General features: G+C 42.5%; 1 long non-coding RNA gene across 1 annotated transcript in view; it reads right to left on the bottom strand.

Moving 5' to 3' along the window:
* Positions 1-4,698: 4,698 nt before the first annotated feature.
* The window catches only part of LOC142072336 (uncharacterized), a 46,057-nt gene continuing 36,087 nt past the window's right edge, over positions 4,699-14,668 (bottom strand). The window contains exon 3 of the long non-coding RNA XR_012668730.1: positions 4,699-4,853. This is a non-coding gene — a long non-coding RNA (uncharacterized LOC142072336). The remainder of the gene's footprint in view (positions 4,854-14,668) is intronic.

Genomic DNA, 14,668 nt, shown 5'->3' with positions numbered 1-14,668 from the left:
CTGTGCTCGCCTTATTGCCAAAGAAGGGGGACCTCCGCGATTTACGAAATTAGCGTCCCGTCTCGCTCCTCAGCACGGACTACAAAATCGTAGCGAAAGCAATCTCACTGTGGCTAGGGTCTGTGCTGGCGGACGTGATCCACCCAGACCAGACCTACACCGTCCCAGACCGCAGTATCTTTGATAACCTATTTATGGTTCGGGACCTTTTGGAACTCGGGCGTAGAGATGGTCTGTCATTCGCCCTCCTGTCCCTAGATCAGGAGAAGGCATTCGATAGGGTGGACCACGGGTGCCTTCTGAGCACTCTGCAGGCACTTGGCTTCGGACCACAGTTTGTGGGTTTTCTCCGGGTGCTGTACACTTCTGCAGAGTGTCTGGTTAAGCTCAACTGGACCCTGACCGAACCAGTCAGCTTCGGGCGAGGAGTACGGCAGGGGTGCCCCCTCTCGGGCCAGCTGTACGCTCTGGCGATCGAGCCCTTCCTCTGTCTCCTCCGCAGAAGGGTTGGTGCTGCGGGAGCCGAAGCTGCAGTTGGTCCTGTTGGCGTACACTGATGACGTGCTCCTTGTGATCCAGGACCCCGGTGACTTGGCGCGGGTGGAGGCTTGCCAGACCATCAGACCATTCAGCAGCCTCCTCCACCCGGGTCAACTGGGTCAAGAGCTCTGGCTTGGCGGTAGAAGACTGGCGGCAGGCGAGCTCCCTCCCACCCGCGCTTCAGACCATCTGGTGGAGCGCGGGTCCGCTGCTCTACCTCGGCGTTTGCCTTTCTGCCATGCATCCCTCTCCACCAGAAAACTGGGAAAATTTAGAGGGCGGGGTGATAGAGTGGCTCCGGAAATGGACTGGACTACTCCGATGTCTCTCCCTCCAAGGGACAGCACTGGTGCTTAATCAACTAGTCCTGTCCATGCTCTGGTACCGGCTCAACACCCTGGTCCCAGCCCCGGGTTTCCTAACCAACCTCCGAATATCGATTCTGGGGTTCTTTTGGTCAGGAACGCACTGGGCCCCTGTAGGGGTTCTTCATCTACCCCTGAAGGAAGGAGGACAGGGCCTGAAGTGTCTACACACTCAGGTCCGTGTCTTCTGCCTCCAGGCCCTACAGAGGCTCCTCTATGGTGCAGGCAGTTCGGCGTCGAGCATACTGGCACACGCCATCCTGCGCTGCATCCAAGGTCTCCAATATGACCAGCAGCTCTTTTATCTCCGTCAGGGAGGTCTTCTGCGAGACCTCTTGGGGCTGCCGGTCTTCTACCAGGACCTCCTCCGGACTTGGAAACTGTTTTTAATGACCAGGTCCGTGGTGGCCACCGAGGGGGTAGATCTCCTCGCGGAGCCCCTGCTACACAACCCCCAGCTCCGTGTGCAGATGGCGGAGTCCCGCTCGGTGCGCAAGAGCTTGATCCTGGCAGAAGTCATGAGAGTCGGAGACCTCCTGGACTACGACCGGGGAGACTGGCTGGATCCCCTGATGCTCGCCCAGCGCATGGGGCTCTCCAGACCTCGCACCCCCCGGCGCGTACTTCAGGAGGCGAAGGCCGCTTTGCCGCCCGCTGCTCGAGCTTACCTTGACCAGGTCCTGCTTGAGGGCATGCCCTGCCCACCCTCTACCCCAGGCCCACCGGACCTTTTAATTGGACCCCTGCCCCGCAGACCCAATTGACCCCCTCACCCCTTCACTGCTAGCCGGCTGCATGAACTGCAGCCGGTACGCTTCCAAACCACACCAAGGAAACATCTATACACGCTCGTGCTCCACACCCTTCACGCCCTCACCCTAGTGTCCCGCCCCGATACAAAGTGGTGAGACCTTCTGCCACCTTTGGAGGGTGAGCAGTCCCGGTGGGCCAGCCTTAATTCCACCTTGGTTCCGAGGCCTGTCGGGGAACATCAGTTGGCGGCTCCCTCATGGAGCAGTGAGCACGCGCATGTACTTGGCGCGGTTCACCCCCGTCCCAGATACTTGTCCCTTTTGTGGTGTGAGGGAAACCCTGGCGCACGTATATTTGGAGTGCGCCAGGCTGCAGCCCCTGTTCCAGCTCCTCACAAATCTCCTATTACGTTTTTGGTTGCATTTTTCCCCTCACCTTTTTATTTATGCACTCCTCATCCGTGGCCTCACAAAGTCGCGGGATCTCCTAGTTAACCTCCTCCTGGCCCTGGCTAAAACGGCCATCTATAAAACCAGAGAGAGGAGGTTGGCCGATGGAGTTTCCTGTGACTGTGGGGCCGTTTTCCGATCATCGGTCTGTTCAAGTATCCGGGTGGAGTTCCTCTGGGTGGCGTCCACCGACTCTCTTGATGCTTTTGCGGAGTGGTGGGCGCTGTCCGAGGTTCTCTGCTTGGTGTCCCCATCTGGGTGCCTTTGTCTGACCCTTTGATCGGGGGAGAGAGTAAGGGACCCCAGCCCCAGCCATTGCTGCTGCGGACACCACCACCTTAGAGGGGTCCTTTCACATGTGGGTGCACGTGCCCCCCCCGGACTGTCCACCCCACAGCCTGCCCCTCTTGTTGGGTGCTTTCAGAGGAGGGAATTGTTGGTGACACTCGGGCGTGGCGCCAGGTATCTCAAGGGGGTGGAAGACCACGAGAGTCGATGAAGCCCCCTCGCTCTGGGCCACCAGGTAACTGGGAAGGGTGGAAGACCACGAGAGTCGAGGAAGCCCCCGCTCTGGGCCCAGGCAAGCTTGAACACTTTCCTCCCCTGAAGCTAATGAGAACATAATTGTGATTGGTTGCTGTGTTACACATTGCATATGCTGCTGTTTTTACTTTGTAAGTGTGTTATGCAAATAAAAACATCTTTTGCTTCAAAAAAAAATTACTCTCCTGTAGCCATCTGGCCCGACTCTGTCACAATATATAGGGGTGGGGTGTCAAACTAAGGTTTAGAGATGGGAATCTGTCCCTGGGAAGCAGAGGTTAAAAAATACAGGATACACATTTACCTATTTTTATGCTACAATATGGACACACATCCTGCAATCCTTACTTACAGGCAAATGCTGCCCCTCTAATAATCTATATTAGGGTGGCCATACGCCCCATTTTGGCTGGAACAGTCCCTTTTTTAAGTCCTATCCTGGCTATCCCAACTTTTTTGGCAAAAGTGGGCATTTGTTTGGTTTGCTCTTGCCAACTCGATCAGTCAAAAAATTGGCATATGAAATACAGTTGGGTAGTTCTGATACTGTCTAGTAGAGTGCAGTAATAAACATGGTTTCTACCTAGTTCATTACAACAGTGGTTCATTGGAGGTGACATTTAGTAAATCATTTCTTTGCAGTACAGTATATTTATAGATTCAATCGGACATTATTCAATATGGTTTTCTCTTTTGGCGTTGTGTCTATGTACATTTTTATTTCTTTATTTATTTTTGCATTCTTAGTATTATTTGACAAGCAGATGCAATTTATAAATGTGCTGATTCAGGTAGATACTTAAGCACATGACTAATCTCATTGAAGTCAATGTATCTTCCTGAACTGAGAGCTAAATTGCAGAAACCAACTAATATGTCTCGGTTAGAAGAGAAGTATGTTAGTGCTAGAGCACTCAAAATTTTGCAATTTGAGGGGTAAAAATAAAACATAAGGAGGAAAAATCCTAAAAATTTTATGAATCTACCTTCACCCTTTCCCACCAGCTCCCATTGCCACTACTACAATATTTCTTTCAAGACATCAGATGATGTTACCTTCCACACTACATATGAAAGTTCTACTATCATTAGACCATTCTGAAAACTTTATAACAATTCTCATTAGCATTTGCTAATGAAAATTGACTTTACCAATCTAGTCAATTTTTAATTAAAAATAAAAATAAAATGATCTCTAGGAATCATGTAAAAGTGGCAGAATAGTCTATTTTAATATTATCAGTGTCTGGAGCCCCAATGATGGTAGCAGTGGGTAAGAGCCAAACCCTGTGTAGAGTTTGAGATACAAATCTTGCTTCTTGAGCCAATCTCTCAAAATTAGGGTTTATGGAAGCAAACCTAGCAAAGCATCAGCTTCAATGTCAGATCAGGCAAGGTGGAGCCCTAAATACACTCCCATATAGGGCCCACCACAGCCACTAGCCAAGCAGAGCATAGGCTACTAGTGGTAGCTTCCTTCAAGGGCAAGCACAGCAGTATTTTACTATTATTAGAGTTTATTAATTGTATTATGATAGCACCTATTGGCCACATGGTGCACACATATAATGACAAGACATTCCCTGTCATGTAGCAGCAGCCCCCACTGAGCAAGGAGGCCTGGTGATCTGCTCTGACGGGATTTTTTTCTCCCTGGCTTCACGTGGCTGCTGCGGTGCCCTCTGCTGAAGGCTGTCTGCAAACTCAGGCAGACATTGCTGAGTTGCTTTACACGCCATTCATCTTTTCAAGCTTTTCTTTACGATCATGACATCTAAGATAATTTGTTTTAAAATAAAACCTGAGATTCTGACTTCATCACATTATTCTGGGAGTTGGGATGCCAGGAACAGACCTAATTTGCCTATGCCTTAATCTGGTACTGATTAGTTTTAGCATGATTGTTTATGATGGACCCAGTTGATAAAATGATAGCTTTGTCTGGGTAGAGACTGTACGAAGGGACCACATACCTGAAATATAAGGCCATTTTATTAAACATTCTTGGTATTTTCAGTATAACAATGTTTAATAAATATGGATCCTCGGTAGTTATTTACAATTAGCATTTGTCTAGCAAAAACATCTCAAATAGAATATTGCAACCAAAATTACATTTTGGATATATACAGTACAGGGTATTTCATTCCTTCATTACTTCTCTTAGCAGCATCCATTTGCTCCCAGCCTCCTCCTTTATGTTCTGCAATAGAGAGTTGAGTGACAGGATTAGAGTTTTAAATGCAGTCTGTAGTATAATGTTATACTTTTCCTTCCATGACAATAGACCAGCCAAGAAGGCTGTATTCTCAGGTTGTTTCCAGTGCAGTGATATTAATGCCAGGCTTCTGAGTTGATGCAGCGTATTGTCAGAAAATGGACTGGGAAGACCAATTTTTCTGCACGTTCATGTAAATGTCAAGCTATGGCATCATTAACATAGTGCAATGTCCAATAACTCCATTCTCCCCATGGACAAGAACTGTGCAGAAATAATTACTTGGCACTCACATGCACTTCGTCACTTCCAAATTAGATTTCAGTAATCCACCGCTTTATTTCCAGAGTAATCTCATTACCCCAATGGAGTTTCCTTTGCTTTTTTTCCCCATTCATTTGCTATTTATTGCCACAGATGCACAGTGTGATTTAAGACAGTCAAAAGATATACATGATTTGGGGAGGAAGGATTGAAATAACTGTTTTCTGTTCCCTGAACAACATTATCCCCCCATTCTGACTTCTATCTTCATTAAATCAATTGTATGAAAAATAACTAATAAAATATCTATAGCTTTCTCTGAAGGGAATCAGATTTTGAACAACAGGAATCTTACAATCACATAATGATCCTCCTTTTCACTTTAACGATAACTTTTAAAAACAGAATTCTGTGAAAAATCCCTTTATTGGAAAAATCCCATTGGAAATTGTAAAGTAGATTTGTTTTTGTTGTTAGTGTCAGAAAGATCAAAATAAATATTTCTGCTGCAGAATAAATTATGTTGGAAATGTGAGATATTTCTTCTTCTAGGCTGCTCAAGTGTCATCTCCCTGAATCCTCCGTGCAATATAGAATTTTTACGTTTTCATTTATTATTTCAGATATTGTTTTACCCTCTCCCTTTAGGAAGGAATGTAGCACTGGCTAATAAAGGGCCATCATAACACTGAGAATAATATGATAAACAAGAAGAATTATTATGAACAGTAGAAAAACAACTGCTGCTTAAATATAGTATTTAAATGTAAAAAGAAAAAAAAACCTTCTAGAATAATTAGATATTCGGAGCCTGATTTAGAGCCCATTGAAGTCAATGGGAGTCCTTCCATTTACTTGAGTAGGTTTTGGATCTGATCAATAAACCCCCTGCTCAGCATGCCATTCCAATTCAGCAGTGCACTTATGCAAGTGCTTAAAGTTAAGCACATGCAAAAGTACCATTGACTTAAAGAGATTTAAGCATTTGTTTAAAGTTAAGCACAAATTTAAGTGACTTGCAAAATAGGAATGATGTGAGCATGTGCGTAAGTATTTTCCTGAACTGTGGCCATGGTGCTAGATCCAAAGCCTATTCAAGTCAGTAGAAAGACTCATTGGCTTCAGTGGGTTTTGGATCAGGGCCATATTGAATGTTATTTCTGTAGTTCTATTACCACTTTTATCACAGTTCCTAAATCCTCCTAGATTCTTCCTATCTAAATGGAGCATAAGAATTAGTGGATGTTGTACAGGCAGATATGATGCTTCATCATATATTTGTCTAATAGGCACCAGCTACTTTCCCCCTGGAAGTAATTACACATCTTTAACACATTTTGCTTTTATATAAGCCCCAATATGTCACTTGTGAGTAAATTAAGTCCGGCGGTGCTACAGTGTAAGTTTGCAACTCACTATCAATGCTTAACTGTGATGGATGGTGAATTAGAGTGAGCAGGGCTCGAAACTGCTGCCATATATACACTTAAGTGGGAACAGAGTCTGTGTTTCTTTCAAATGTTAATGATCTGGTCACTTTCTCTGTTATTCTAATTAAATATCGCCTGGAATCAGGGCTGCATGTTGGCTGCTACTGTGCAGCCTTTGAAATATTATTGCTTCTCTTTTTCTGTGCATATATAAATAGTGGTACAAAGGTAAAAAGAGGAAATTCACCTAAGCAGAATTTTGGTATATCAATACTCTCAATTTCTGGAGATTAAAGAGGGATAGTAGGATTTCCACCTAGAACACACAGGGTGGAGACTGATGATTATCGCACTTCAGAGATGCCTTGTCTGCACCACAGTATCTCTTTCTTAGGATCAAAAGAGGCAGGATATTTTTTTTTCACATGTGTGTTTCTTCAGGGCATCTGCACCTCCAAGGTTGCAGCTGTCAGGTTTGGAAAAATACTGAAAGTTCAGATGCTCCTCCAAAGCTTAGCCACACTTTTTATAGCCTTTTCAGCCCCACCAACTTGCAGGTCCCCCACCTTCATAAAATCTCAGCAATAAACTCTGGGATCTTTTATTCCACAATGAAGGACTCAAGCTCCACAACCTTTTCTTATGAGGGTAATTAGGTGATTTTCTAAGTAGTACCCTCCCTGGCACATCCCGGGCATGGCCTGCTTGCATCACTCTTCTCCTAAGGGTGACAGGACAGAGATTACAGTGTGGTGAGCCAATCAGATCAGCTCTGCAAAGGCAAGAAGGCAGTGGGGAGAGTGTACCAGCTGCCCACTCCACACAGCATTCCAGATGAGGTCTCATCAGTGCCTTGTGTTATGGTACTAACACTTCCCGGTCTCTACTGGAAATACCTCACCTGATGCATCCAAGGACTACATTAGCCTTTTTAATAGCTGCATCACACTGGCAGCTCATAGTTATCCTGTGATCAAACAATACACCCAGGTCTTTCTCCTCCTCTGTCATTTCCAATTGATAAGTCCCCGGCTTATAGGAAAAATTCTTATTGTGAGTCCCTAAATGAATGACCCCTTGCACTTTGCACTATTAAATTTCATGCCATTTCTATTATTCCAGTTTTCAAGGTCATCCAGATCTTTTTGTATGATATTCCGGTCTTCCTCCGTATTGGCAACTTTGTGTCATCCGCACATTTTATTAGCACACTCCCACTTTTTGTGCCAAAATCAGTAATAAAAAAGTTAAATAAGATTGGTCCCAAGATTGATCCCTGAAGAATTCCACTAGTAATGTCCCTCCAGCTTGACAGTCCACCTTTCAGTATGACCCACTGTAGCTTCCCCTTTAACCAGTTCCTTATCCACCTTTCAATTCTCATATTAATTCCCATCTTCTCCAATTTAACTAATAATTTCCCATGTGGAACTTTATCAAATGCCTTACTGAAATCCAGGTAGATTAGATCTACTGCATTTCCTTTGGCTAAAAATCAAGTAGGAGAAGATATGTCTATAGGAACGCTCAACTCTCACGTCATAAGGTGTTCCCTCCTCTCAAGGCAGAGGATGAAATTTTGGATCCATTAATGTCATTGGGAGTTTTGCAACTGACTTCAATGGGGCCAAGATTTCATGCCAAGTGTGTACTGTCTTTGCTGTGCTCTCAACCCCAGCTAGTTTAGGGATTGAGGAACTTGGATCAGCGCTCGTGTTCTGATCTGCTGCATGATATATGTGGTACTATCACTGTTAAAAGCTACCATTATTTTCCTGAGTCTCTGACTTTAATAGGAGTAATATAATAAACCAGATTAGCAGTGCCCAGTCACAACACTGATTAAATTATAGTCATTGATATTCTGGGCTAGGAAGAACTGTCAAAATTTTCTCTTTTCAAATTTTGTGTTTTTCAAGCTGCTTCTTTACAGTTGCCAAAAAATCCAGTATTAGAAACCCAAAGCTTGAAATGAATATAAACAGAATGGAGAGAGTAAGGGAGGCATGTGTGTGTGAGAGAGATTGAAACTTCAAGCTTTTAAACAAACTAAAGTTGTACCATTCAGATAATACATAAACAGCAGTTGGGCTTTCCCTTTTAACAGTGTCCTGTCGATATTTTACATTATTTAAAAGCTATGCAGATATTTTAACAGAGTAGATATTTTACAAGATGAAATAAGCAGCAGTAGTTTTAGGTATGAAAGGTTCTGGAAATCACATTTGAACCAAATATTTTAGTGCACTCTAGTGGTAGAAGAAGTGAGATGTTCAAAACTTGAGAAATACAATAGCTTTGCAATTTTAAAAAATAATGATTGGGGATTTACTAATTTTTTATTCTTACTAATTTACTAGAAAGAAAAATTAGTAGATAAATCCTATATTTCATTTACTAATTTGTGTATTGTTAATCCATTGTGTTCTATTGGTGTAACACTGCCATATGGGGGAAAAGTGAACAGTCCTTTGCTAGTATGCAAAGATGAGCACATGAGAACAGGTTTTATGCAAAGATTATGCATTTAGCATGTAATCATTACATGGGTTTGGTTCAGCCATTATACAGCAAGAGACCACTCAAAATTTGGATTTTTAACTTCTCTATTCCCACTCAAATTTTGTGGGTTTTTTTAAGATCCTGTGTTTTAGTTTGGGACTATTTACAATACATATTTGGCAAATTTGGCAAACATACACAAGTGCACATATTCACAGGTATAGGTATCATCATTCTTAGCGGTATGACGGAATCCACATAAAATTATGTGGAAAGGAAAAGAAACCAGATGTGCATACTGACCACCAGCTACCCCAAACATTCAGAAGGAAAGAGACGAAAGCTTGGAAAAGAAACAGAGGAAGCCAGAAAAGACATTTGTTATACCCCCATTTGCATCTGCTCGAATAACAACAAAGACCTGGCATCCTGAAGCTGTAAAAATAATTGCGACAGGAAAAGGCAATGGCAAAGCAGTACTAAAATAACATATGTCAGAGCATTGTTATTGTTAAGGGGATAAATTGTGTCTAGAGTGGAAGGCTGGCTAGTTTATTTATCTTTGGGAATGTTTAAATATAGAGACAGCATGATGTGGAACTTTATTTAGAACTATCCTCTGAACAGAACCTCCCCCCTCCCACGCACACTAATAATAATATCTAAATATTATTAATTAAATAAATAAATAAATAAATAAATATATATAGCACTTTTCATCAATGGATCTCTAAGCACTTTACTAAGGAAGTCAATGTCATGATCTCCATTTTATAGATAGGGAAACTGAGGCACAGAGAAGGGATGTGCCTTGACCAAGGACACCCAGCAAAAGAGCTGGGAATAGAAATCAGGTCTCCTAAGTCACGCTCTACTGCTCTATCCACTGACTTGACCACACTGCCTAATGAAATCATATTCCTTATTTTGATGATTTAGAAGAGAAAATTATTGTTTGCTGTAACTATTTTCATCCTGAGCAGCCTAGCTCAAGTACTTTGTTAAACAAATAAAATAAAATGGAGTGAAGATGAACTATTAGTCAAAGTTTTAGTAAACTAGACCAAGACCCAGGCAATCAAAGGCATGCTCAGGTCAATAGCTGAACCAACTTTCACATGGCTTCAATAATTAAAACTTCTGGAGTTCTGTCTGCACTAATGGAATTCACTGTTCCAGACTGCCAGTAAACTTGGCTTTACATGATTTCATAGCACATAATCAAAGAGTGGCCTTAGAATGTAAGCATTTTAGTTAAGGTGGATAAAAAGCAATTCAGAGTTCCAGGGAAATGGACAGATGCCAGTGACTGAAAATATCATCATACGAACAAATATTAATGTTTTTTCCCTACAGGTAGCATTTCAATAGGGTGACATACATAGTACTGCCAACCCCATGCATTCAAAATTCACGAATCAGGCCCTCCAAAATTATGAAGGGTTTTTTATTATTAATTATTGTTGTAATAATTTGGTATTCTTTTTGTTTGGCCTCTAGTTTCTGAGCCTTTAGGATGCACTCTAATCAGATTTTCAAGCTTTTTCTTGCAACCATGAGAGCCAGAAATTTACCTACAAATAAATGAAAACATATGCTCCCTGGTCACATGCCTCCTGCAGCTGATGCTTTAAGAAAAACACGAAATATCATCTCATGAGATATTTGATAACATTTTGACATTTGGCAACACTGCCGATTGATTTAGAGTAAGAATAGCTAGGGTGGGTAAGGAGACAGACTGCCCACAGGGCCGGATCACTCCCACTCGGAAGCGGGGTCTGGGGCTTGTCCCACTCCAGCTCTCCAGCTGGGGTGCCAGGTCGGGGGCCGCACCACACGCCACAGCCCCCTCTGGTACTTCAGACAGGGCACCGGGTCAGGGGCCGCAGCACGTGCCTCAGCCCTGCTTCGGCACTCCAGACAGCTTGAGGTAAGCGCCGCTCAGAGCCTGCACCCCTGAGCTTCTCCCCATGCCTCAGCCCCCAGCCCCAGCCCTGATCTCCCTCCCGCTCTCCAAACCCTGCAATCCTAGCATGGAGCACCCTCCTGCACCCCAAACCTCTCACCCCAGCGCCACCCCAGATTATCCGCACCCCCAGCCGGAACCTGCACCCCTGCCCCAATTTTGTGAGCATTCATGGCCCACCATACAATTTCTATTCCCCGATGTGGATCTCAGGCCAAAAAATTTGCCCACCCCTGCTGTAGTACAGTATGTGCAGAATAGGTATTTCAGCAGGATGATTCAGTGTTCAGTACTCTACATAAGCCCAGATTCTGATTCCAGTGCTACTACTCATGGAGTAAAGGACTACTCAGTGTAACTAGGAGTATTAGGATCTGGGACGTAGTTTTTAAACCACTTTGGGATCCCTTTATATGTTGACTACGATCTTACACCACAAGTGCTTCCATTTAAGTCAATGGGACTATTCATGTAGTCGGGAGCTACTTATCCACAATAAGGGATCAGAATCTGGCCCCATGTACTTATTTATTATATTTCCACTGACATAATGATGAGTTTTTAAAAATACACAACCAGTTTGAGAACACAAAGAGCTGTCACTGTAAACAAAAGTTGCTGGAGTCCATTCTTAAACAGCTGTTGAGCTGTAAGAATTGCTATTCTAATCAGTATTTGGGGAGTTACAGCCTAAATTTTCAAACCTAAGAAGTGATTTTGGGTGCCTTCATTCTTCTGTGCCCAATTTTAGGGCCTGATTCTCAGACCATGTGAAATTCAGACCCCTCTAAAGGTGTCTTTAATCCTTGATCATTTGAGTGCATGGAATGGGGAAAGAGTGTGGCAGTGATGCCCACTGGGTTGAGAATTGAAAGTTGCTGCACAGAAGGAAATAGAGGAAAGAACAGAGTTGATTCACAAAGACAAGGGAGGGGGAGAGAGAAAGGAGGAGGGGGAAGAAAGAGGAACAAGGGGCAGAAGTAGTAATGAACTAAAGGGGAACAACTTTTCCCACTGAGTGATGAATTGACAATATGGCCCAGAACAAATAATACCTAATCACTACATTTAGTTGCTTCCTAAAGGACATATTCTCCCATTGATATCTATGCAAATCTCCTAATGGCATCAGTAAAACTGCACTCTGCATTGTGGGGACTGTATAGTCCTGAATTTATAATCTAGCTCATGAATCAGATTTAAATATTGAATTCGGGCCCACCTCCAAGGGAGTTTGACTCCCCTCCTCTCTAAACCAGGCAAAACTCCTCAGCTGCAGTAAATCAGCATAGCCCCACTGAAGTCTGAGGATCTGGCCTTTTAGTGTGTCTTGTCTTAACTATTGAACAATAATCCTGTAGTCATATAAAAGAATGTAAGCAAAACTGGGTTGATCTACACTTTCACATCAAAACCTTTTGCTCCTGGTTGTTTTGTTGGGTTGTGGTAATGGTAATTTTTGTTTTTGTTTGTTCACAAATGAAACTCAAAGTAAAACTTGAAGGGACATGAAACCCATGCAGACAAAGAGAGAAGAAAATGTTTGCATAAACCCTGTAAATCAATCAATGAACCCACGTTGTGCCAATCTACTGCTTAGCAGAAAAGCCAGAAGCTCAGAAGAAAATGAGTCAGACGTTTTCCTTTTGGATTTATTCCCCACTTTTGTTTTTGTAGTGGTTTTAGGTGTCTTTTTAAAACTGATTTTAGTTTGCAGCTAAATATTCCAGGTTCAGTATGAGGCTATAAAATAAAATTCATTTAACTGCTCAAACTGACAAGTGGGAAAGTGGAGTGTGCTGATGCGTCTCTTCCTTTGTAGTGTCATAATCTTCTTAGATTTATGTCAAGGTGAGAGTCTGAGTAAACAAAAAAAATCTGTCAGTGCACTTGCGTAATATCTGTCTGTCAGATAAAATCCTGAGCGAGACAAGATGGGTGAGGTAATATCTTTTATTGGATCAACTTCTTTTTGATGGGAAAGACAAGCTTATCATCTCATCAACAAAAGTTGGTCCAATAAAAAAATATTACCTCACCTACCTTGTCTCTCTAACATCCAGGGATCAACATGGTTACAACACTGCATAAAAATGAAATCCTGTCTGCTCATGTTTATTAAAGAAACCATGTTATTTTCTTTTAAGTAAGGTGGATGTTAATCAAAGTGTCCTCGCTAAATTCCAACACTGGTAATTACATTCCACCTAAATAACTCCACCTCCCCATAGTCTCAGTTACATATAACATTTGTTTTTACTTCCTGTCTTAAACTTTATGGGTGATAGATGGATACCAAACTGTACCCAGGCAGTGGCTTAACATAAGTGACACGGAAAGCGTTTAGGGATCCTTCAGTCATATATAAAGGTAACAGAGTAACAGCCGTGTTAGTCTGTACTCTTTTCTTTTTATATAAAGGTAAGTTACATTATTAGAACTAATAGGTGATACACATGCATATTGACAGGAAAATAAATATACCTCTTGGTATAACTCCTGGATATTTTTTAAGCCACAGATTTGACAAAAATTTACATAAGAAAGAAATTGATTTGTTTTCAAAATTTACTGAATTGGTTTTCTCTGCTTTCAAATGCCACTAAAATACAATTGTTCCTAATTCAATAGTTCTTCCAAACCCTGAGGCACACCTGAAGGTAGGAATACTTCCAGTTTACTCTCCAGTGTTAAAACCACCAATTAGCATTACAAAGCTTTGCAATTAGAAGTTGGTAGCATGTGTTTTTCTTTGTCTCCTATTCAAACAAAGGGGCTTGTTTTGAATAGAGTTACACCAGGAATGAATTTGGCCAAAGACTTAGTGAGCCAGATTCTCAGCCTGTGTAAATCAGCCGGGGCCCAATTACTTCAATGTACCTATTCTGATTTACACCAGCTGAGGATCTGCCCCTTCTATTCAAACTGCAAGCTTTCAGTGTAGGATATAAGACATTTTTAGGCTAAGTACGATACCTCACATTTCTGAGTGCTATGCTGCTATGCTGCCATGCAGACTGTAAGACAAAGGGACAGTGCAACACAATACTAAACAAAATGCAGTACATCGCAGAAATGTTAAGAAAATGCTTTTAGACTGAATTCCCAACTCCATTATTCAGTCTACATTTCTGGAAGTAGAAAAAATAGACTAGGGTCCCATTTCAAAGAGAAAATACTTATCTGTGAATGGTCCAAAAATGTTGAGTCTCGGTTCCCCCATGTCTATAATATAAATTTTAAAAAAGTTATAGGGTAGACAAAGCTTAATGGTGCACTGAAACATATGAATCTGCAGTGGAACATTTGCAGCATTTAAAGAAGTAGGTCAGAGATATAGAGCTAGATTCTCTCCTCTGCCAAGCTCAGCACAAGATGAGGTGGGTCATTAAGGAACCCATAGGATACATCTAAATTACAATAAAAGACCTGCAGCAGTGAGTCTCAGAGCCCAGGTCAACTGACTCTGGTTTGTGCTATAGGACTAAAAATAGCAGCACAGACATTTGGTTTCAGGCTGGAGCCCAGGCTCTGAAACTTGGTGAGTGGGGAGGGTCTTCATTGACCTGGCATCTGAGGTCACTGTCACAGGTTTTTTATTGAAGTGTAGGCATACCCTCAGCATCCCCAACTTT

The sequence above is a fragment of the Caretta caretta genome, chromosome 6 (assembly GCF_965140235.1).
Source record: "Caretta caretta isolate rCarCar2 chromosome 6, rCarCar1.hap1, whole genome shotgun sequence".
NCBI classification, from domain to species: domain Eukaryota; kingdom Metazoa; phylum Chordata; order Testudines; family Cheloniidae; genus Caretta; species Caretta caretta.
This window is presented reverse-complemented; position numbering and strand designations above follow the sequence as displayed.